Here is a 6000-nt window from a genome sequence, read left to right as displayed (position 1 = left end):
CAAGATCTAAACCACACCTCTCAAACACACCCACTTGTCCGCTCCCCTGACCTAAAGAAGACCGCGGCATTCACACACGCCTACATGCCTACCAAACTCTCTTATCGGCCTGTCTGTCTGCATTACCTGATTGCCTGTCTTTCTGTCTCTGTCTATTTGTAGTTTACAAGCATTTCTGGGTCATATAGTTTGCTTTCTGAGTACCTGTCTGTCTACCATAATGACTGACTGCTTTCTTGCGTCTGTCTGTGAGCCTCGCGGCCTGATTAGCTTTTCAGTAGTCTTCACGCGAAGCATGATTTGCAATCAAAACGAGACCAAACACATAGGCTATTAAAATACCCTCAGGCCATGAAGCGAGTAAAAATAGGCTGCTTTCATCGTCTGAGAAAGGGGAGAGAAAAAAGACGGCTGACTTGTTTCACAGATACAGTAGTAGGCTCAAGTAAAGCCTTACTTTTACTTTGGAAAAGTGATTACATTTTATCAAAGATGATTTCCACTGTTATCACCCAATCACGGTTTGAAGTGCTGATCTAGTTTGGCTAAATGCAAATGTGCGTTAACCTGGGCTCGGTCTGTGCAGCACCTCTGTACTCCATATGTAATTATTTAAATGAAGACATATTGTAGGCCAGTTATATAACAACGTATTTACAAGGGAGGTTGTAGGAAATGACATAAGACCTTCCTTTTGATGACGCAAAGAGTGTGAAACAGTGTTCATCCCTAAATCACCAACACACCGAGATGTTGAGCTATTCCCCATAAACCAAGAGGGGGGGAGGAGGTTAATCTGATGACCTTTGGGGGCTTACAACGCAAAGCCCATGGTGTCCACAAGGGTTAAATAGGACGCTGAATCAGGATGCGTTTCTATAAGGGGCAGATTGTAATAGTATTTGTGTCATTAGCAGAGGATTGGAAGATTACACTACACTGCTCTAATGGGCCAGATTGTCCCCTGAGGTCTGGTGTCTGACTGGGGGGGGGGGGGGGGCGTGTCTAACCAGGAAGATGAAGGAACCCAGGAGTTCCCACCTAGGGTGACGCTCAGTTAACTGAGGTCGCACTACTACACGCGCACACTACTACATACACACACACTGTACTACATACACACACACTTTGTACCGCAGGCACGAGGAAACACAGAGCATAAAGAGACAGGAGGGAGATGGAGGGAGATGGAGGGAGATGGAGGGAGATGGAGGGAGTGTGTGAGAGAGCGAGAAGTGTGTGTGTGTGTGTGGTAAGACAAAGAGAGAAGAGTGTGTGTGAGAGCGGCAGAGATTCCCATTGGAGTGTGAGAAGATGGCTTCTCTCCCATCCCTGGGAGCTCACTCAGACAGCGTCTGCAGGAAGAGGAGGAGAGGAGGAAGAGAGAGAGAGGTAGAAAAGAGGAGAGGAGGAAGAGAGAGGTAGGAAAAAGGAGAGGGAGGAAGAGAGAGAGAGGTAGAAAAGAGGAGAGGAGGAAGAGAGAGGTAGGAAAAAGGAGAGGGAGGAAGAGATTATACGCTTACCGCTCTCCCCCTCTAAAACCCAAGCTCACGTCAAATCTCTTTTTAGCAAAAGGGGGGCTAGGGGAGAGGAAAGGGGGGCTTTCGCTCAGAATAACACTCTGAGCAAGTCTGAATAGATTAGGCCCTCTGCTAATTATCAACCAGAAACACTGTAATTATGCATCATAGCAGGTTTACTCCTCTTGCTGTGGTCTTTCATTATGCAGGAGGGGGGCGGGTGTAAGGGGGGGGGGGGTAGAGGAAGGACAAGGAGGCTCTCTGATTGGTCCACCTGGCGGAACAATGGGTTGTGTAGTGAGCGCTGAGACGTTAAGGTGAAGAGGCTGCAGTCTTCTTTGTGACAGGGGTCACAGGTCAAGGGTCACAGGTCAGGGGGTCAGGTTCACCAGCTGAGAGGCAGAGCTGCAGCAAGGTGAGACAGTCTCAAATGTCGCAGAGGGAAATGGAAAGACAGGAGATTGCACACTGTCTGATTCTGAAGGTTGTTGTTCACGCAGGATGCAGGGTGCAGGTTGTGATTGATTTGTTTTGTATGTGAGATTTCCACAGCGGATCCAGATGGAGATGTAAGGAATAGATTTGACGTAATCATCGGCTCTGCTGGAAATGAGGGTTCTAGATGATGTAGCCCTGGTTGTTATTCTGTACTGAACATTGAGTAGAAGGGCGAGGTGATTCTTTGACCCAGGTATGGATGAACTCTGGGTCCTGTGATATCAAAAGATGAGCTGAAAAAACTCTACAGGAGAGGAAGGTGTGTGTAGCTGTGTGTGTTTGTGGGTGTGTGTGTTAATGTGTGTATAGAGGTGTGTGAGTCTCTAGGTGTGTGTGTGTCAATGTGCGTGTAGGTGTGTGCATGTCTCTAGGTGTGTGTATGTGTCAATGTGTGCGTAGGTGTGTGCATGTCTCTAGGTGTGTGTATGTGTCAATGTGTGCGTAGGTGTGTGCATGTCTCTAGGTGTGTGTATGTGTCAATGTGTGCGTAGGTGTGTGCAGTCTCCTGAGGGAGGCACAACAGGTTGGAAGAGGCGGCTGTTTAACCAGGCGTGAGGAAGCAGTGAGGAGGAGGTGTCAAAGGTCTGCCTGGGATCGGAGCTGCCTTTGCGGAGTGTGTGTATGTGCTTGTTTGTTGACACGATACGTGTGTACCAATTTGTGGGCACCAAGTGATGGGTGGCACGTTGTCTGTGTGTGTGGTGTGTGTATGTCTGTGTGTGTGTGTGTATGCATGTGTGTGGTGTGTGTGTGTGCACACGTGGTGTGTGTGTGTGTGACGGCCAGCTGCTCTCGTTCCTCTGAAGTCTGCCTCCTCCTGACCTCCCTGATGGACAGCAGCCCCCCCCGGGGGACACCAGACTCCAATAGGAAACACTCTTTTTGTTTTGTGGGCGCTTCAGTTTCGACGCAGAAAGGAATAAAGCAACGTGCCGTGAAACATGTTCAAATAGCTGCTGAAAAATGCGCGCACCTGGACCCTCTCTCCCCTGGGTGTGTGTTCACACAGGTTGTCACCTACCATGTGTTTCACAGCTGTGTGTGTGTGGTGTGTGTGTGGGGTATGTGTTTGTGGTGTGTGTGTGTGGGGTGTGTGTGTGTGTTAGGCTGCTTAAAGCATTTCAGGCTGAACCCACTCATGGTGTTGTCAGAGTGAGGAGGGGCGGGGGGGGGTGAGAGGGGGCCACAGGGTGTTACGTAATGGCGTTAAAGGGTCTAATCCTCTCATGTTAGGGGTACGCTGTGTATCGCCATCTACTGCTCGTGCAAGGTACTGCAGCCCCCCAGAATCAAACCAGGAAGACAGCGAATCTTTGATAAGAGCTAATTGATATGTAAGTGGGCTGGCTAGTGAGGCTGACTGTCAATGCCTGTCAAACGGACACTGGTTTCATTTATCCATACAGGGGCTCCGGGGTCAAACTACGTGAGATGAATCCTCTGACATGGGTTTGAACCGCTCAAATCATAACAGAAAATACCACTAGTGAGCCATTATAAGCCTATTACTCGGTGAGCCTTGATTGACGAGCCCTTTGCTTTCTACAGTCAGATTATCATTGTCATCTACAATGACCCAGTTACAATCCTGATAACCTCAAGTGGCTGTTAGGGCTGATATCCTCTAAATAGCCCCCCTCAGAACCAGCATGGAGAGTCTGGTCGGTAATATGTGTTCTCCTCCCTGATTGGATGTGATGTGGATCCAAGTGGTGATGTGTGATGGAATAGCTCTCCCTCTGGGAATGTGTGATCCGTACGATGTGAACGCCTCGAACGCTGACAGGAGCTGCAGCTGACAGGTTCGGTCTCCACATCGGCCTGGGAGTAAATATTTCAGCGTCACCCTCAAAGCCGAGCAGAAGGAATCCTTGCGTAACCCCGAGACAGCCTGGAGGCGAGGCAGACTGCATGAAGGAAGAGGCAGGAGGCGAGGCAGACTGCATGAAGGAAGAGGCAGGAGGCGAGGCAGACTGCATGAAGGGAGAGGCAGGAGGCGAGGCAGACTGCATGAAGGGAGAGGCAGGAGGCGAGGCAGACTGCATGAAGGGAGAGGCAGGAGGCGAGGCAGACTGCATGAAGGGAGAGGCAGGGAAGGAGGCCAGATGCAACTGTTGAGATGACTCCACCCATCCTGTCAGTTTGAGAGGTCACACACACACACACACACACAGGCCGATGGCTTGGAGAACGATGACAGGAGTGAAGGTTGAGTGTGTGTGTAAGTGTGAGTGAGTGTGTGTGTGTGTGTGTGTGTGTATCCGGGGAGAGGGGGGAAGGTATGGGTTGAGGTAGGACTCCCTCCAGTTTGATCATCAACTTTAACGAGCCGGTCCCTGCAGATGATGGGAACATTATGGACATTTTATCTCTGTCCTCTATTCAGGTCCTCTCTCTCTCTCTCCATCTCTTTTTCTCTCTTTGTATCTCTCGGTCCCCCTCTCTATCTCTCGGCCCCTCTCTCTCTTTATCTCTTTCTCTTTGAGAGAATTAGGTCATGGCTGGGTTAGAGCCAGAACTCTGGGTTCAGAAAACCCTCAAAGCCAGACAGAGACAAGTGGGCAGACAGACAGAAACACAGACAGGTAGACAGAAAGGCAGACAGACAGACAGACAGACAGACAGACAGACAGACAGACAGACAGACAGACAGGCAGAGAGAGCAGACAGAGACAGATAGGCAGACAGGCAGACAGACAAGCAGGCAGACATGCAGGCAGGCAGACATGCAGACAGACAGACAGACAGACAGACAGACAGACAGACAGGCAGGCAGGCAGGCAGGCAGGCAGGCAGGCAGACATGCAGACAAGACAAGCAGGCAGGCAGACACACATACAGACAGGCTGATACGATGATGATGTCAGCCTTGTTAAGAGGATGTTTGTCCAAATCATTCCGAGTCATCTGCAGGATGATGTTAAACTGTAACACAGAAATAGTCTGACTCTTGAGCTTCCAAACTAGGGTACTGGGAAGACAGAATTCAGAGAGGCAAGCAGAATGTTTTATACTTGATGGTTCTCTGTGTTTTATACTTGTAATATAAAGATGCCAGGCCTCACAAGGAAACAACATGCAGGCATTTCACAGGCAGTGTAAATGTTGACCTTCATAACGTCTGATAGCAACAGTTTAAATAGCCTTTCAAACATCCTGTAATCATCATTAACAACAAGTACATAAACCTTGGATGAATGTAGGAAGTCACCCTCAGAACATGAGATGTATGTACCTCTCATGTTCACAGGGAGTCTATTAGTGACTGATCTGTCCCCCTTTGAAGCATCGTAGCATTAGCATATCTAACATGTCAGCTCGCCTCTCTGTGATCTTAATCATCCATTAAAACCAGACATGCATTAGAGAAGACCTGAGATCGACTTAGGTCCTTTGACTGTGGATGAAGAAGGATAATAGATACTGGGCTTTGATAAGGGACTGACCTTAGATTGATTACCCATCAGATTGAAGGCTTGAATTAATTCCATTAGGATGTATTGTTTAGTAGATGTATTGTAGGTAGTACAGGCTGTGTACTGGCAAAGCACTCGTCAAAACAAAAACAGTATATTCCTCTTTCTGGTTTGTGAGAGAGAAATAAACGAAGGCAGCCTTATATGAGGATAACATGACGGGCTAAACGGCGTAGCCTATTGTCTGTCAAATATGTGAGTTTATGCGGCTTTTTGAATATCTGTCGAGTACAAATCATCGAGAGTATTATTAGTTGTAGTGTGTGTTTAGCTAGGGTACTGTATGTGACTGTTTAAGAGTCTTCCAGCAAACCACTGCCCTCTGCTGGTCTTGCGTGGTAAACGGCATTACTAATCCTCAGAGATGCTTATTTTGATGAATAACGCCAGTACAACGCATCACGTTAATGATATGGGGGTTTAGAATCATGGCTTTGGATCAAACGCAAACCAAATTAGATTGGGACAATTGACTGCAATTGAGCAGTGCGCATTATGGCACGGAT

Source organism: Hypomesus transpacificus, unplaced genomic scaffold, assembly GCF_021917145.1.
Source record: "Hypomesus transpacificus isolate Combined female unplaced genomic scaffold, fHypTra1 scaffold_488, whole genome shotgun sequence".
Classification (NCBI taxonomy): domain Eukaryota; kingdom Metazoa; phylum Chordata; class Actinopteri; order Osmeriformes; family Osmeridae; genus Hypomesus; species Hypomesus transpacificus.
This window is presented reverse-complemented; position numbering follows the sequence as displayed.